The 17,984-nt window shown below is 51.7% G+C and overlaps 1 protein-coding gene and 1 non-coding gene across 2 annotated transcripts in view; one reads left to right on the forward strand and one right to left on the reverse strand.

Moving 5' to 3' along the window:
• Positions 1 to 17,984, forward strand: part of SYN2 (synapsin II) — a 132,348-nt gene that overhangs the window by 74,678 nt on the left and 39,686 nt on the right. The gene's annotated exons all lie outside the window — the stretch shown is intronic.
• On the reverse strand, positions 12,799 to 12,870 carry TRNAE-CUC (transfer RNA glutamic acid (anticodon CUC)). Its single transcript has one exon. It is a non-coding gene; the product is annotated as a tRNA-Glu (tRNA).

A 17,984-nucleotide genomic window follows, 5' to 3' on the forward strand; every position in this document is an offset into this window, starting at 1 on the left:
GAAGTCTGCCAGTGGGATATTTATCTGGGTAGGGTGGGTCTCCTGTGCACAATTCGATCCCTTGTTCTGTGGGTCTTCAGTTGTGCGTGGGTCTCGGCCGGAGCTGCCGCGCGGGTCCGGAAAGCGTCCTGGAGTGTGGCGACGGCTGGGTAGTGGAAGTAGTGTTGCAAATTACAACACCCAAAAGGAAAGGGGGGGATTGGGGAATGGGGAGTGGGAGGGATATTGGGATCTGTGGTGGTGGGAAATGGGCACTGGTGGAGGGATGGGTACTTGATCATTGTATAATTGAAACCCAAGCACAAAAATTTGTAAGTCTACAGCTTTACCTCATGATGTCTCACTAATAAAAATTGAAAAAAAAAGACACCCAAACACATATGTGCTGCTTTAGGTACATCAGTGGGCTAGACTACATATAAGAGGTCGCTCGGCCACGTTCTCACGTGGGGGGATATATGCAAAGGAATTGTGCAGTCTTCAGAAGCCCCGGTATTAAAGACTTCCCTAATCCCTGATTTATTAGCCCCCTCCCTTTGTTGGGAAGGGGACATTTTGGACCACAGCTGGCAGTGCTCAGGGATCACTCGGGGCTCACTCCTGGTGTTGTGGTGCTGAGGACTCCAATCCACGTCGGCTGCCTGTAATAATAGAAAGACCTTAACCCCTGCTTCATCCTTCCAGCCCTCACTCTGCATTTTAAAGAACTGGTTTATTCCGGGGCTGGAGAGATAGCACAGCAGGTAGGGCGTTTGCCTTGCACGCGGCCAATTCGGGTCCGATTCCCAGCATCCCATATGGTCCCCTGAGCACCGCCAGGAGTAACTCCCGAGTGCAGAGCCAGGAGTAACCCCTGTGCATTGCCAGGTGTGACCCAAAAAGCAAAAAAACTGGTTTATTCCAAAATAATAACTTTTGGGAAAATGGTGTTCGAGGAACCTGGCATTCTACTTCACATCAAAAGTTAAATCTCAAGGCCTGGCTGAGTGTTTTGACATTTTCCCCCTGAATTTTATCATGTTAACACCCGACAGTGTTCAGGGTTTACTCCCAACTCTGTGCTCAGGGTCACTCCTGTCAGTGCTTGGCGGGTGGAGGGGAGGAGGGCATGGTTCTGGGGATCGAACCTAGGTCAGCCACGTACAAGGAGTATCTCTCTGTCCACCCCTTACATTTACATGCGGGTGAGAGGAATTATTTTGTCCTCTTATTTTGTCTCCCACAATGCTACTCTGACTTCCTCCCTGTAGGCAGTAGGCAACCAATGAACTTTGGGTCAGTTGGGCAATTGCTGGCCCCGTGGAGCCGGTTCCGACTTGCTCGTCCCAGGTGCCTGCTGCCCGGTATAGCCTCTTCTCCCAGGAAGTAGATGTTCAGTCTAGAAAGAACTCACTCGAGTGGGATCGTTAGCCCACCTTCAGAGGTGCGCCTGTCCTTGGAGCACACTTACAGCCCAGAGTGTTGGGGTCCTGAGTGAGTCACCGAATCACTCAGGACCAGAATCACCAAATCACTTAGTCCTCAGGATCAGAGGGCTAGCGACAGCCCCGTTAAGACAGACGGAGCATATGGGCCCCCTGCTTAACGGTCATCTCTTCTCAGAGACGTGGCCTGGATACATCAGAGACCCTCAGCAAGGAACCCAGAGCCCCAGGCAGCGAAAATAGGAATTGTGAACCCCTGGAAAAAGGAAAAGGCAAAATCCTGTCTAGGGTTTGGAGCGATAGCATAGCAGGGAGGCGTTTGCCTTGCATGTGGCTGACCCAGGTTCGATTCCCAGAATCCCATAGGGCCCCCCGAGCACCTCCAGGAGTAATTCCTGAGTGCAGAGCCAGGGGTAACCCCTGAGCATCGCTGGGTGTGACCCAAAAAGCAAAAAGAAAAATCTGTCCAATCGGATATTTGGGCTTAAAACTAGGCTTGTGACGGTGTTGTGTGGACAGATGACCTATGTGGAAGGGAGCCGGGGAGTGTGGACAGAGGACAGGGCATGGGAACGAGAAGGGAGACAGGGGCAGGCGTGGCTGAGATACAGAGGGAGGGGGCTGCTGGCTCCCGAGCAGGGCGGCCGGTTCTCATGCTGCTTTGGGGGCTGTGCTCTGCGGGTCCTGGCATCTTCCCGGGGAGCTGTTTGCTCAGGCTGGCCATACCTCTGGACCGGTTTCAGCAGCCCTGTCCTCATGGCAGGGCTGAGATCCAGAGGCGACCCATGGGCCGTGAGGCAGAACGGAGGGGAGGTGAAGTACCAGCCAGTTACCTCCAACATGAAGATTTTCAGGGCGTCCCCAGCATCTTGGTGACGGGCCCTTCCTGAGCACAGATGTCGCTGCACTCTTGGGCCATTCTTGGTCGAACTTCAGCTTCGGGGGTCAGCCAAGGCCACCGCCGTCTAGTGACACCTGTGGATTTTTTGTGGAGAGGCGGCCGGAAGATCAGTGTCACTGCTGACACTCATTCCCTCTTCCACTCCAGGGGCTGGGAGAGAGACTCACCTCAGATGAGATTTCTCCTTGCTCACGAAAGCTTCGAAATACGGCATCACCAGATGCATTTTTGGGTTTTAATTTGCATTTTGCTTTGTTTGTTTGGGCTACACACTTGTTTGGCCATGCTCAGGAAAACCCCCTGCTCTGTGCTCAGGGATCACTCCTGCTAGGGCTCAGAGATCATCTGGGTCCCGGAAATTGAACGCAGGTCAGCCATGCACAAGGAAGACAAACGCCCTCTCTCCAGCCCCCTGCTCTTCTTTTGTTTTGGTTTTTGCACCACATCTGGCCATGCACTGGGGTCACTCCTGGCTCTGCGCTCAGGAATCACTTCAGGCAGTGCTCGGGGGACCCTCTGGGATGCCGGGGATTAAAACCAGATTGGTCACAAGCAAGGCCAGCGCCTTCTCCACTGTACCATCTCTCCAGCCCCTGCTTTTTTTTTTTTTAAATGGAGGAAAATAAAACACAATTTTCCCAGGAACGACCACTGAGTCATTAGACACAAATCTCCTGAGAGGCACGTTTGCCGGGTGCTCTGCATTCAGCATTGAGCCGGCTTTTATCCTGCATTGGTGATGGATGCAGCCGCCTGCTTGAGGGACAGATAAATCTGCTGCCGTGTCGGTTTGCTGTCAGACTCCACGAAGGAACGTCGCCCCTGGCTTTGGCTTCCCTGCTGGGCGTTGTCCAGCCCTTGCTGTTCGTGAACCCTGTGTGGTTTGTAAAGGCCGCGAGAGACAGGGGACTAAGCGCATCCCCGCGGGCCCTCCCAGGTCTCAGCGCCCGCCACCCTGGGGGTCGACACTCCCTCCCCCGACTCTGCATCTTCCCCAGGGATAGGGGCCACTTCCTGAAGGGACGCGGGAGACGGGGGGTTCTCAGAGCAGATCCCACTCAGGCCATCCGTGTGCCACGACCGTCTGTTTCATCTTCGTCTCGAGCGTTTTTGTTGGCATCAGGGTCATGTGTGTGAGTGTCTCTGGGGCCTTGGTGGGATGGGGGACCCACACATGTGCAGGAAGAGCTGGGCCGGGGAGCCACAGGAACCAGGCATGTGAGCCTGCGGTGAGTGGTGGCTGAGCGGTGGGAGGACCCAGGCTTGCTTGGTTTCGTGTTTGTGAGCAAAGGAAGCTCCTGTTTGCCCTTAGTTTATTCTTCTCTAGAATGGGGCGAATGAGCGCCTGCCCTGCCTTCCCCTCAAGGCTGGGGCTAGGGCCGAGTGTGATGCTCTGGGAGGCTTTTCGGAAAAGTGAAATAAAAGACAAACACAGGCAGGAAATGATCGTCTCTCTCCTTTGGCAGAGGAAGGAGCCGGCCCAAGAGACCCAAGGCCTGCTTGCTCCGGCGAGGCAGCTAGCGGGTGTGAGACCCTTCCCCTCGTCCTCCCCCTGCCCTCTGCCTTGTCTGAGCCGGGGCAGGCACCCATGGAGCCCGTCTGTGCCTGCTCCCTTGACAGAACGTGTGGCGAGGGACCAGGAGGTTTCGGGATCCATATTTTACCCCAAGGACACTGGTAGAGGACTGAGCTGTCTCCTTATCTAAGCTTCAGCTGTCAATAGAAACAGGTGCAAATGGCACCTGTTGTTCTTATATGATAATCCAGATTTTTCTGCGGCAGGGTAAGGTACAGAATAGCAGGAAACGGGCAAACCCAGTCAGGTATTCCACCTCCTGCGCCAGGGTGTAGACCCCCAGTGCGTGGTGTAGCTGAACGGTGCCCGGTGCGTGCTCTTCGGAGAGTGAGTCTCTGACGCGGGGCCTGTACCTTTTCTCCTGGCCTGTCGTGTGGACCTGGGTCAGGAGGGGGTTGGTGGACAGCCCGCTGTCCTGGTCCCCGCGGGCTCCCTCTTCAGGTCTGTTTCTGCCCTCTGAGCATTCCGTTCTGGGCAGAGAGCAAACCTTGCTAGCCGTGGACACAGGGCTGCTGCACGTCCTGGGGGCACTGCCACGCGTGACTGCGAAGGACCGAACCAGAAGTAGCACCTGAGCTTCTTGGGGGTACGGCCCCAAAGCCGAACAAACGATAAAGCAAACCTCAGCCCCATACCTTTCTCTCCTGCGTCCCCGGGGAGACAGCAGTGCTGCCTTTTATCTTCTTGTAGACAGCAATGCCGCTCTCCTCCTCCTCCTCCTCCTCCTCCTCCTCCTCCTCCTCTTTCTTCTCCTTCTCCTCCTCTTCCTCCTTCTTCTCCTTCTCCTCGTCCTCCTTCTCCTCCTCCTCCTTCTCCTTCTCCTCCTTCTCCTTCTCCTCCTCCTCCTCCTCCTCCTCCTCCTTCTCCTCCTCCTCTTTCTTCTCCTTCTCCTCCTCCTCCTCCTCCTCCTCCTCCTCCTCCTCCTCCTCCTCCTCCTTCTCCTTCTCCTCCTCCGTCTCCTTCTCCTTCTCCTTCTCCTTCTCCTCTTCCTCCTTCTCCTCCTCCTCCTCCTCCTCCTTCTCCTCCTTCTCCTTCTTCTCCTCCTCCTCCTCCTCCTCTTTCTTCTCCTTCTCCTCCTCCTCCTTCCTCCCCTTCTCCTCCTCCTCTTCTTCCCCCCTCCTCCTCCTCTCCCTCCTCCTCCTCCTCTTCCCCCTCCTCCTCCTCCTCCTCTTCCCCCTCCTCCTCCCCCTCCTTCCCCTCCTCCCCCTCCTCCCTCTCCTCCTCCCTCCTTCTCCTCCCTCCTCCTTCCTCTCTCCTCCAATGTTCAGGGGTTCTTCCTGGCTCTGCACTCAGAAATTACTCCTGGCGGTACTCAGGGGACCCTATGAGATGCCGGGGATCGAACCCGAATCAGCAGTATTCGAAGCAAACGCCCTCCTTACTGTGCCTGTGTGCCTCACTGCATCCCCTCTGCCTTTTTTCCTGGGACTCGGGCAGCCTGGCACCGTATGGGCCCCAAGCCGAGCGCTGTTAGCTGTCCCATAACTGAACACGTAGTCAGTTCTCGTGTGTGCTCGCTGGCCCGGCACCTCTGTGTCACACCCTACCGCGGGATTGGTGACAGTGTCAGGTCTGCCAGTGGTGCTGGTGATGCATTGCAGGAAGACCAAGAGCCGGATGCTGGGCGTTCTTTCCAGAACCCCTTATCCCCCACCCTGTTCCCTCGCAGACCGTCTAACCTGGCCACCCCAGGTCTCTGGGGTGTGAGTGCCAGCCTGTGTCTGCCTTGTCTTGATTTCTGCTGTTCCTCTTGGTTCCTCTGCTCAGTACCATGACGGCCTACCTTGCTCTCGGTCTTGTCTCTGCCTTCATCTGCTCTCCTGACCTCGGGGTCGGGGTCCCCAGGAACTCCCCTCCCCCCTGCCCTGTGAGAAAGGCTCACGGGATTCAAGTTCTGGTGCTTCTCACTTTAAAAACTAGTTGAATGTTCTTGGTGTTTTGTTGATTTTTTTCCCCCAGACAAAGCCTTAGGCAGAATCCTCTGCATCAAACTGTTGTTGTTTTTATTATTATTATTATTTTTAAAAAAGGGGCTGGAGAGATGATACAGCAGGTCAGGGACTTGCTGTACCTTATCTGGATCCCATTCCCGGCACCCCATAGGTTTCCCCCAAGCCCCCCAGGAGTGGTTCCCTGAGCTCAGGGCCAGGAGTGAACCCCGAGCACCACCGGGGGTGGCCCCCAAGCAAACAAAAATGGGAGCAGCTTTGCTGAAAAGGGAGCTGGGGCCCCCCCCCGGGGGAGCACGGGGCTCCACGGGCCAAGGATTGAGACGGGCTGGCGAGGACGGGGGAGTGAAGGGCATTGCCCAACCCTCCCACAGGCCCATGGCAGGCCCTGGTGCTAGTGCCAGCCCCCGGGCAGCGCCTCCTCCCGCGGTCTCCACCGGCCCCGTTTCCCAGGGCAGGAGTGGAACAATGAGCCTTTTCATCCGTTGCCCAAGAGGCGGGCTACGGGGTCTACCTCACCTGCCCCCGCTGGCGCTCAGCTTGGCCCCTCTTGTTATTGTTTTTCTGGAGCCCAGGCTGGGGCTTGCCCTCCCCCGTGTCCCGTTCCCAGCCCGCGTGGTGCCAAGAAGCCGACGTGGCGGTGGGGAGAGCGGATTGGGGCAGGCCGCAGTGGCACATGGGCTCCTGGCCCCTGGCGAGCCTGCCCGGGCCTCTCCGAGCAGCTGGGCGCCCCGGCCAGGTGTGTCTCTCGGGGCCTTCCAAGCCTTGGAGGTGATAGGTGCCCGGAACCGCAGTTTCCTCACTCGATCCGCTCACTGCTGTGCCGGCCAAGGCCCCCCTCACCCAGAGTCACCCTCGTTCAGCGCCCGCTCTCCACCCCTCTTCCCTTTCCCAGTTCCTGCTGGCCCCATCAGGATCCCACCGGTTCCTCCTCTTCACCCCCTCCGCCCACTCATCTCTCCAGATCAAGCCCAGATGCCGCTTCCTGCGGGAAGCCTCCCTGGTTTCCAGACTTGTCCAGTGTCCACCCGGCGGGCAACCTGTGAGCCTCTCCACAGCTGTCCATCACATTTGTGCCCAGAAATCCCTGGTCCCCCGCCCTCACGCTCTCCCACTTCTGGGCACAAAAGGCTCAGGGCCTCCTTCCCGCTAAGTGAGGTTAGGATCGTCCTGGAAGAGGGGCGCCTTTGCACCTGGACTCTGTCCTCTCTGTCCTCGGTCTGTTTGTGTCTGAGTTTCATTCCCCTCGGCACAGCCAGGGGGTGTTGGTGGATCTCATTCCCATTTGTAGCATTGACCAGCATCGCCATGACAGGGGCACCCCTGAAGTATCTTAGATGGACGAGGAAGTCGTGTGTGTGTGTGTGTGTGTGTGTGTGTGTGTGTGTGCGCGCGCGCGCGCGCGTGCACGACCATACGCGACCACACGGGTTTGAGTTCTAGTCTCCAGTTCTTTGGTAGCTGTTTGCTGCTAACTTGTAAGTTGTGTGAGGGCAGGAGAAGGGATGGATTCTCACTCATTGTTTTTTGGTGGGGGAGGCGCTCCCTCAGGACGCCTCAGTTATTGCAAGTACAAGTATATACTTACGAGTAAGTATGTAGTAAGTACCAGTCATAGTACAAGCACATGAAAGTGGACTTACAATCATGGTGAGTAGAGTTAGGGTTCCGCAGGAACCTACAGACAAGAGGAGCTGTAGACTCTGTTTTCGTGTGTGTGTGTGTGTGTGTGTGTGTGTGTGTGTTTTCTTTTTGGGTCACACCTGGCAATGCTCAGGGGTTCCTCCTGGCTTTGCACTCAGGAATCACTCCTGGCGGTGCTCAGGGGACCATATGGAATGCTGGGAATCGAACCTGGGTCAGCTGCGTGCAAGGCAAATGCCTACCTGCTCCAGCTCCTAGGGTCTGTTTTTAAGACATGGTCTCACGCCAGTGGGGGGCTGGTGTGTCTGCGGGACAGGCCCCAGGGCAGGATCTTTGAAGGCAGGTGTTGATCTCACAGGCTCGGGTCTGAAATCTTTCGGGCCTGTCGTCAGGCAGGAAAACCCAGGCAGGCTTTTTCTGTGAGTCCTTTCAAGGCAGAATTCCTTCTTCCCCGAGGAATCCTAGTTTTTACTAAGATTTCTCCAACGATTGCAGGAGACCCACACACCTTGCCTGGAGCAGCCTCCTTTAGTTAAAATTAGTTTATCATGGATGCTGATCAAAATGCCTTCACCAAAAAGAGAAGAGGGAAAAAAAAAGCGTTCCCTGTGCCAAGTGCTTGAGTAGATGACAGATTACGGTGGAGCTCAGCGTCCTTGACACATAAAATTTAATCTTCACAGCCAATGACCAGTGAATGTTTGTGGAAATAAAATTGGCTTTGGGGCTTCTTCTCCGGAGCACGGAAAAAGAGAACAATTTTAAGTCTGTTTCCAGCAATAATCAGAACTCGGTAACCCGGAAAATCCTCCCAAATTAATCTCCTAATAACGATGCATGAAAAGTAGCTTCCTGTAAGATAAGAAAAGGAGCTTGCAGAAGTCAGGGCTACTGTCCACGCACCGCCCAGGGAGGCAGGCTGAGTTGTAAGTCTGTGAGGTGATGTTGGAATATCTATCTTGGTAATTATTTATTTATTTATTTATTTGGGGTTTTTTTGGTCTCACCCGGCAATGCTCAGGAGTTACCCCTGGCTCTGCACTGAGGAATTACACCTGGCGGTGCTTGGGGGACCATATGGGAGGCTGGGAATCGAACCTGGGTCGGCCGTGTGCAAGGCAAACGCCCTCCCCGCTGTGCTATCGCTCCAGCCCTGTCTTGGTAATTTAGGGACCTGGACTATTTTTTTTTTTATTTTGTTTCGTTTGGGGGCCACACCCAGCCATGCTTAGGGTTTATTCCTGGCTCTGTACTCAGATCATTCCTGGTAGTGCTCAGGGGACTCGATGGGGTCCCGGGGACCGAACTTGAGTTGACTTTGAGCAAGGGGAGCCTTACCCATGTGTTCTCTCTCCAGCCTCTGAGGGATCTGGGTCTTAGTACTCTCACTGGAATACTTGAAGGGAAGGCCTGTGTCTCTATAATATAATCTCAGCTCCAAGCTGAGCCTTTCCATGAGATGATTCCTCAGGAAAAAGTCTTCTCGTTAATACACCGACAGATTCAAGGGCCCATTTCATCCTGCGTTCTGGGTAGGAGAAAGTGTCTGAGAATTCAGAAGCACTGTTATCTTAAATTTCGATGCCTAGCCAGTTGATACGCTGGGGTGTCTAGCAGAGGAAAACACAGACCCTCTTAAGAAGGTAAAAGTATCTATAAAACATATCGTAAATAATTAAGAACAAAAAGTAACTTCAAATGTATAGACTGAGCCAGATGCCAAGAAGAATATAAAAGGCAGCTATGACACACAGGATACCCAGACACAAAAGAGGTGATCATTAAAATTAAGAACCTATGGGCTGTCAGGGCTGTGGGTCAGATGCAGCTGAGGAGAGATTGATAGGAGATAAGGGAAGCAGAAGTTGACTCTCCATGATGTTTGCCAGAGAGCTGAAGAGAGAGAGAGAGAGAGAGAGAGAGAGAGAGAGAGAGAGAGAGAGAGAGAAACAGGCAAGCAAGGCAGACAGAAGAGCATAGAACGAGAGGATCCAGTGTAAGTTCAATAATAGTTTCAGAAAGCAGGACTGAAAAAAAAAAAGGAAAAGAAACCCTATTTAGAGGTAATGGCTAAAATTTTTTCCAAAATTGATGAAAATAATTCAGGGAGCACAGAGTTCCAGAGCATACATGGAAAGAAATCTACATCTGGACATAATCTAGTAAAACTACAAAGGGAAAAAAAAGTAGATCTTAAAAGCATCCACTGATAATGAAAATGTCACATAAGAAATGACAAGCTGGGGACTGGAGCAATAGCACAGTGGGTAGGCTGTTTTGCCTTGCACATGGCCAACCCGGGTTTGATTCCCAGCATCCCATATAGTCCCCTGAGCACTGACAGGGGTAATTCCTGAGTGCAGAGCCAGGAGTAACCCCTGTGCATCACCGGGCGTGACCCAAAAAGCAAAAAAAAAAAAGAAATGACAAGCTGGAATTACAAGTGTGAAAACAAATCAAGACATGATGTCCGTAAAACTTTGGAGGGGGACAAAGCCCTCTCAAGCTAGAATTTGTCACCAAGTTTAACCTTCATTCAAGAGGGAGGGTAAAATGGAATAATTTTAGACCAATGAAGTCACCAGGGTGACATCTCAGAGAAATGTTTTCAGGCACTACTAAAAAGGGACATTATTTAGGAAGCAGAAAATTGAATTCAAAGTAATGACATGAAGAAAAAGCAACAGTGAACAGAGAAACTGATAAACATATGGGTAAATATAAAAAAATTTTTAAAAATCCAAAACAGTCAAAAATTTTTTGATTATACCCAATAACAGAGATGATGACTAATTTGAGAATATAAAAACAGGGCAAAACTCAAATATTAAGCAATAATATTTATATGTGACATGAAAAGAGAATAAAAGATTAGTAATCAGTTTTAAAGCATTACTAATTGCCAAGTGACTGAAATTTGAAAGACGAGCTGCTGATTAAATTGATGCTTTAGAAGTGGAAGAATTTTTTAAACAAATGAATAAAAAGTAGAAATACGCTGTCTGATTCCAGATAATTAAAGAGGTCAACAAAGTTCCCAGTAAGAGAAAGGTCAACTCTGCATATTTTATAATGACATCCAAATAGCCGTAATGTCCATCGTGGAGGAAATAGATAAATTGTGATATCGTCAAACGATGGAGATAAATCAGCTAGGATTTTATGCCTTGTCATGCATGAGTACCTGTCCAAATGATAATGTGTGGTGGGACAATTCAATTCAATAAGTCTATAAGGATAGAACAACCGCAGTTAAAGCCCCAAACTAGCAAAGATGTACTATATATATGGTTTATGGTTACACATATCTGTAGTAAAATGGTCTCTGTCTATATGTAGAAATAATATAAATTCAGTAGTTATCTCTAGGGAGGAATAATAGGGAAAGAGAATAGAGAGGAATATGAGACAAATGCAATAGTATATACATATTAATACCTCCTAATTAAAAATACAAAGAACATGTAGAAAAAATTAAGGTTTTTCAAAGCCGGGTAGTGGATAAACAGGTTATTTGCTGTTCTATTCTTTAGGTTTTTCTGAATGCTTAGAATTTTTTTTTTTTTGCTTTTTGGGTCACACCTGGCGATGCACAGGGGTTACTCCTGGCTCTGCACTCAGGAGTTACTCCTGGCGGTGCTCAGGGGACCATATGGGATGCTGGGAATCGAATCCAGGTCGGTTGCGTGCAAGGCAAACGCCCTACCCACTGTGCTATCTCTCCAGCCCCTGAATGCTTAGAATTTTCATCTAGACAATAATGACCTTAAATTTGGAGAAGGATGCTTTCTTAAGGGTTCTCATTAAGTTTTTTTTTTTTTGAAATAGTAGTCCATGCTAAAAGCCACGGCAAAATTTAGACAGATAACACTGTGCATGATTAAATTTATTTGCTGGCAAGGAATAGACTATCTTGCATTTCTCTGAGAGGCTTTTGCTGAGTGGCAGTTTGCTAAGAGAAAGCAAAATGTCAGAGTCATCCGGAAAACGGAATAAAACGTTAGATTTATCCAGCTTCCCGTGTTTGCTGTTTTTCGTGGGGTTGAGGTGAACATTGCAGGAAAGTGGGGCCGAGCTGCCCTCTGCTCCCGTGGCCTGGCCTGGCCACCACTTGGTGGGAACGGGGCAAGCAGAGCCAGGAGCAGTGAGGTCACATGTCACAGGTTCACGGTCCCTGGTGGGCGAGCGGGCAGGCATGGGAGAGGAACTACGTGAACAAAAGCCCCGCCGCGTCAGCATGCTTGCAGATGGCAGACCTCAGTCACCAAGCAGCTGTGGAAAACAGAAAACAGCAGCCTGCAAAGCCGTCATTTTTCTGATGTAGATCCACCAATCTGGGAGAGCTGGGGTTTGACGGCCTGGGGGGGTGCGTCCTAGCCGTGGATGACAGAGGTAGAGAGCTTTTTTTTTTTCTGGACCACACCTGGCGGTGCTCGGGGCTTCCTCGTGACTCAGTGCTCAGGGAGCACTCCTGGTGAGTTTAGTGCACCCGGTGGGGTACCGGGATCAAATGGGTCAGCTGCATGCCAGGCAAGTGCCTGACCCACTGTACCATCCCCCCCAAGCTCTGCGAGACCTATTTTTAAGCCGCATTTCAGGATTGTCAACACAGAGGCAGAATCAAGTTGGGCTTTAGAATCTCACCTTCAATGTAAGAAAAATTCCCCAAGAACAATTGGAACCCAGGAACTAGACACGCAGGGAGAAGTCTGCCCCTGCTCTCTGTTTATTGCTCCCTAGGTCCCACCCCAAAGGCCAGCAGGGGTCTTCAGAGACAAAGTCAGAAGCAAGGAACTGCTTCTGCCCTAACTTGCTCCTCCTCCACACTCTGTCCCTCCCTCCCTTGCCCCTTCCATCTCAGTGGCGGCCTCAGCCCTGCACCAGGCTTTGAGAACCTCACATGTGTCCTTCAGCTTAAGCCCCTTGTCTACTTGCAATGGCCCTTTCATGGCATAAATGTGTAACCTCTCTGTTTTAATCCCATACTCTCAGGGCCCCTGCATGCTTCTAGAAATCATGTGGTTAAATCTCATCTTCAAAACGAAGTCCAGGGGCTGGAGCCATGCTGCAGTGGGAAGGGCGTTTGCCTTGCACGCGGCTGTCATGGGTTCGGTCCCCAGCATCCCAGATGGTCCCCCGAGCACTGCCAGGAGTGATTCCTAAGTGCAGAGCCAGGAGTAACCCCGTTGCACTGCTCTGTGGCCAAAAGAACCAATCAAACCAAACCAAAGCAACAAACCAAAAAATGAAACAACAAAATGCAGTTCTGATGCATTTTTTTAAATTTATTTATTTATTTATTGTTTCCCTGACCGGGAATCGAACCCGGGCCGCGGCGGTGAGAGCGCCGAATCCTAACCACTAGACCACCAGGGAGCGGACTGGAGCGATAGCACAGCGGTAGGGCGTTCGCCTTACAAGCGGCCAACATGGCCGACCCGAGTTCGATTCCTCCGCCCCTCTCGGAGAGCCCGGCAAGCTACCGAGAGTATTCGATATGCCAGACACAGTAACAACAAAGTCTCCAATGGAGACGTTACTGGGCCCGCTCGAGCAAATCGACGATCAACGGGAGGGCCTTTACCTTTACCTTTTTACCTTATTTATTGAATCACCATGGGAAAGGTTACAAAGCTTTCAGGTTTAGGTCTCAGTCATGCAAATATCAAGCACATTTCCCTTTACCAAAACTTATTTTTTACCATGAAGAACCCCAATAAAACCCCACCCCCACCCCTCCCAGTCCCTGTGGGGCAGATGAATTCTAGTTAACACTCTATCTGCTTTGATTAGATTCATTGTTTCGATAAAAGATTCACCACTATTATTTAGAGTTTACCCCCCCCCCCCCCCGAATCAGACATGCTGACAAAGCATTGTGAAGTGATTTGCTTTCTACAGCTGGGTTCAAGAATTAAATGTTGGTTTTGGATTTCTGCTATTTTACTTATTGACCCTGGAAGTATTTCTACTGAAAGTCAGATAGTTAAGAAATTGGTTTCTGTGCTCTGGAGTCGTGGCCGTGCTGGAGAGCCGCTAGTGGGGGGCAACTGGTGGCCTCGGTAGGGCGTGAAGGGCGGACCGAAACGCACCCCTTCCCATGAGGTTTTAGTCGCCCCCAGTCCCCCGGCTCATGCCTGCTGTCCACAAGGCTCCCATGTGGCCGCCATCTTTCTTTCCAGAGAGGAGAAGGCGACTGGGGCAACACCCTTTCCCCTCCGGACAGACCTGATGGCCTGGATTAATGCATAGTCCGTTCACTTTTCTGCTCCAAGCTGTCGGGTTCTGCATTAAGTCCTTGTGCTTCTGGGGCTGTGGCCGTGCTGGAGAGCCGCTAGTGGGGGGCAACTGGTGGCCTCGGTAGGGCGTGAAGGGCGGAACGAAACGCCCCCTTCCCATGAGGTTTTAGTCGCCCCCACTCCCCCGGCTCATACCTGCTGTCCACAAGGCTCCCATGTGGCCGCCATCTTTCTTTCCAGAGAGGAGAGGGCGAATGGGGCAACACCCTTTCCCCTCCAGACAGTCATGATGGCCTGGATTAATGCATAGCCCGTTCACTTTTCTGCTCCAAGCTGCTGGGTTCTGCATTGAGTCCTTGTGTTTCTGGGGCTGTGGCCGTGCTCCAAACTTAACTATGATTTTCAGAGAGAAACGTTGGGTCATTTATTTCCCATGGATCACTTTGTATATAGAGAGATGTCGCGCGGCCGCATGAGCGGCCGCGCAGTTTTGAGGAAAAGTCCTAGTTCCCGCATATTCGAGCTGTGGTTGTAGAGGCTTCTGGTCACCGGGGTTCCATCTGGGGGAGGCGGGATGTGGTACCTACCCCATCTGGGGCTTCCCGATGATCTCGGCTCTTTTTGGAACCTGGTTTTTTTTTTTTTTCAGGATCTGTGGATCCCGCCCTCCATATTGTTCTTCTCTTCAGCTGAATGCTGTAAATATGGCCTCTGATGCATTTCTAAGCTGTACTTAGTTTCTCTCATTCTCCCGAGATTCTCACCATCGCGTGCTTCTCCTTGGTGAGCACCAATGGAAATGCAGGAGGGCCAGAATGTCTGGCATCTTCTCCATTCTAAATTCAAAGTATCTTTGAAAGTTGGGCTGGAGCGATAGCACAGCGGGTAGGCGTTTTGCCTTGCAAGCGGCTAACATGGCCAACCCAAGTTTGATTCCTCCGCCCCTCTTGGAGAGCTCGGCAAGCTACTGAGAGTATCTCACCCATATGGCAAAGTCTGGCAAGCTCCCTTTGGTGTATTCGATATGCCAAACACAGTAACAATTGTCACAATGGAGACGTTACTGGGCCCGCTCAAGCAAATCGATGAACAACGGGAAGACAGTGACAGTGTCTTTGAAAGTTAATGTTACTCTAAAAAATGTGCAAGGAATTTTTTTCTTTATAACTATGGAAAAATGGGCATAGAATTGTCCAGATTAACCATTCCCAAAGCTTGCTATTCAGTTGTGTTACGTGTATGGGCATTGCTGTGTAATCACTAATAAATGCTTTGGTCTTGTAAAACACAGGATCTTGTGTCCTGTGTTAAGTAGCAAGTTCCCACTGAGCACAGGAAATTGTTAAGCGATGTCATACTGTGTAAGGTAGCACTGTAGCACTGTCCTCCCATTGTTCATCGATTGGCTCGAGAAGGCACCAGTAACATCTTCATTGTGAGACTTGCTGTTACTGTTTTTGGCATATCGAATATGCCACGGGGAGCTTGCCAGGCTCTGCCATGCGGGCAGGATACTCTTGGTAGCTTGCCGGGCTCTCCGAGAAGGGCGGAGGAATCGAACCTAGATCGGCCACGTGCAAAGCTAACACCCTACCTGCTGTGCTATTGCTCCAGTCCACTGTGTAAGGTATGATAAAAAAAAAATTGGAGGACATTTTTAAGTATTCCATAGTGAAAAAAAAAAACAGAACTTTAAGAGCTGAAGAATTACTTAGAAGAAATAACTGGTGAAGAAAATGCTTTTCTCTTAAAAGCCAAAATTTGTGTGTGTGTGTGTGTGTGTGTGTGTGTGTGTGTTAGGCTGGTGGGGGTAAAGAAAATTCAGATTTATAATGGTTGGGGTTTAGCAGAAAGGAACTAAATTGTATCTACAGGAACTGGTTTTCTTTATTGTCTTGTACAAATATCGACTTTGAAAAATTACATTTTGTTAAAAAATGGTGACAGATGTTCAATTGTACTTCGGGTAAAATTGGACTGTAATTGAAAAAGTCCTTTCAAAAATAGTGCATAAAGTAACGATTTCCCCAAAGTGTAAGTACATGGTGAGATGGAAAGCCATACCCCTCTCGGAGAATTCTTTTCTGAACGAGTCCCTGTCTTCAAAATGTGAAGCGGTGTCTGTCGGCTGTTCTGGGTCTCGAGCGGTGACTCAGCCTTGGCACTGCCTCTCGGTTGTTATTTGACCTTGAACCAGTTCACCTCTCCCTGTTTTAGTGATCTCCAAGACTGAGAGATAAAATAAAAAGTTGATAGAAGGACTTATTGACTAAGTTGTGCAAATCCCTGTGCCTCGCACTCTGTGAATACTTAGTAAATATTCACTGGTATACATTTTGCTCTAGTTTCATCATTCTGGTGCTTGGACTCCAGGTTAAAATGCCGAACTTGGGGCCAGAGTGATAGCACAGCGGGTAGGGCTTTCGCCTTGCATGTGGCCTACCCGGGTTCGATACCCAGCATCCCAGAGGGTCCCCCGAGCATCACCAGGGGTAATTCCTGAGTGCATGAGCTGGGAGTAACTCAAAAAGCAAAAAATAAATAAATAAAATGCCAAATTCCTCTTACAACGAGTTTATTAATTTGGGCTCTTCTCCCTATGCCGGAGCTGGGTGAGGCCTTCTCCACCCCTGGGTGATTTGCACGTTGCTGGACAGATGAGAAGGGCACCGGATCAAATGGACATGTGATGAGTGAGTGGACGGGGATGCTAATATTTGCCAGGGAGTGTAGAATAGAGCTTTCTATGGGATACAGAGGGGTACAGAAGGGAGTTTGTGGTAGCAGCGCGGAGCTGCTTTCAGAGGGAACGTGTGCAGATGTTTGCACAGACGGGCCGACTTCCCCTCCCCCATAACCCCCCCCACCACCACCACACATACACACACACACACACACATCTGTGAGTTGGTTTGAAATGCCTCCCAGGGTTTGTGGAGTTGTGGAGTGTTTCAGCAGCTCGCTAGAGGTGGCCCACAGATTTCATTGAGAAACGGAGCAAAACAGCATCCAGTGCCGCTGCGCTTACGGCCACGCTAAGCGTTTGAGCCAGAACTGTTTCGGGTCAGGCTCCCGGGAATGGAAAAACGCACGGTCCTCCGAGGGCTCCCGGCTCCCAGGCTGACCTCGGGCCTGTCTCCTCCACCTGAGCAGCATAATCTCCAGAAACGAGAGGAGGCGTGAGGGTCCCCTACCCCCTTCATGCAGCATGGTTCCAGGTTGCCAAACTCGGTGCCTGTGGCCTGGCCGTTCCTGGCAGTGCCCGTTCTGGTAAACAGCATCTCCCGAGCTGGTGCCAGCTGGAGGCGCGCAGAATGGAATGTGCCACCTGGGCTGGGATGTGGAAATCCGGGCGCCGCTGCCCGGGAGACGAGCCCTGGCGGCGAGCGGGGGCTGCTCTGGGCCACGGCTGTTTCCCTTGGAGTGGGGAAAGAGGGCAGCGAGAGAAAAACGCGGGGGGCCCCCGGAGGGAGCTGGCGCCTGGGGGGAGAAGGAGGCGGCTTCCTCATGCCATGTGGGATGTCTTCCCGTCGACCTTCATCACGCAAACTCTGAGAAGAGGGAGGCAGATCCTGGGGCCGGGCCCATCTGAGGGACCCCAGCAGGTTGAGTTGGGGGGTGCAGGGGTGCCTTGCTGTCTTTGAGTGGAAGGGACAGGGAGGAGGGTGACCCGCACCCAGAATAGGGCTTTGACCCCGGCCAAGCCTCCTCTCTCTGGCCCTCGTGCCTCTGTAGTCAGGTCCCAGGCCCCTAAGCCCGAGATCCCTCTTGGAGAACTGAGGCAGCCTTGGGGTGTTAACTCATGATGTGGGGGCCGGACGGCTTGTCCAGATGCCTGCCTTGCCCAGGACTGATCACCCTTGCCTGGGTTTTCTTCCCAGCCCGGTATGTGGTGCCCCGAGCCCTGCCAGGAGTGATCCCTGAGCACAGAACAGGGAGCCAGCCCTGAGCACTGCAGGGTGGGGCTCAGACTCTCCCGCCTGTGGCCTCTGTGATAAACACCTGGAGGCGCTACACGCATGAGGAGGCCGACTTGGACCTGCAGGTAGAACATCAAGATGAAGCACAGGCTCTTGTCCGGGAAAGAAAACAGCGTCTCTGTCTCAAGTTGCAGAAGCTGGCTGGCATCTGGCGTCGGTTCCATGCTGTGGAAGAGCTTGTCAAAGGACTCGTGAGAGAGTGCTCGTTTGCTCACGCCACAGATTCCAGGCAGCTCACATGTTTGGGGAGGCCAGCTTTCATGTTGTGTGA

Source organism: Sorex fumeus, unplaced genomic scaffold (assembly GCF_029834395.1).
Source record: "Sorex fumeus unplaced genomic scaffold, SorFum_2.1 ptg000072l, whole genome shotgun sequence".
NCBI classification, from domain to species: domain Eukaryota; kingdom Metazoa; phylum Chordata; class Mammalia; order Eulipotyphla; family Soricidae; genus Sorex; species Sorex fumeus.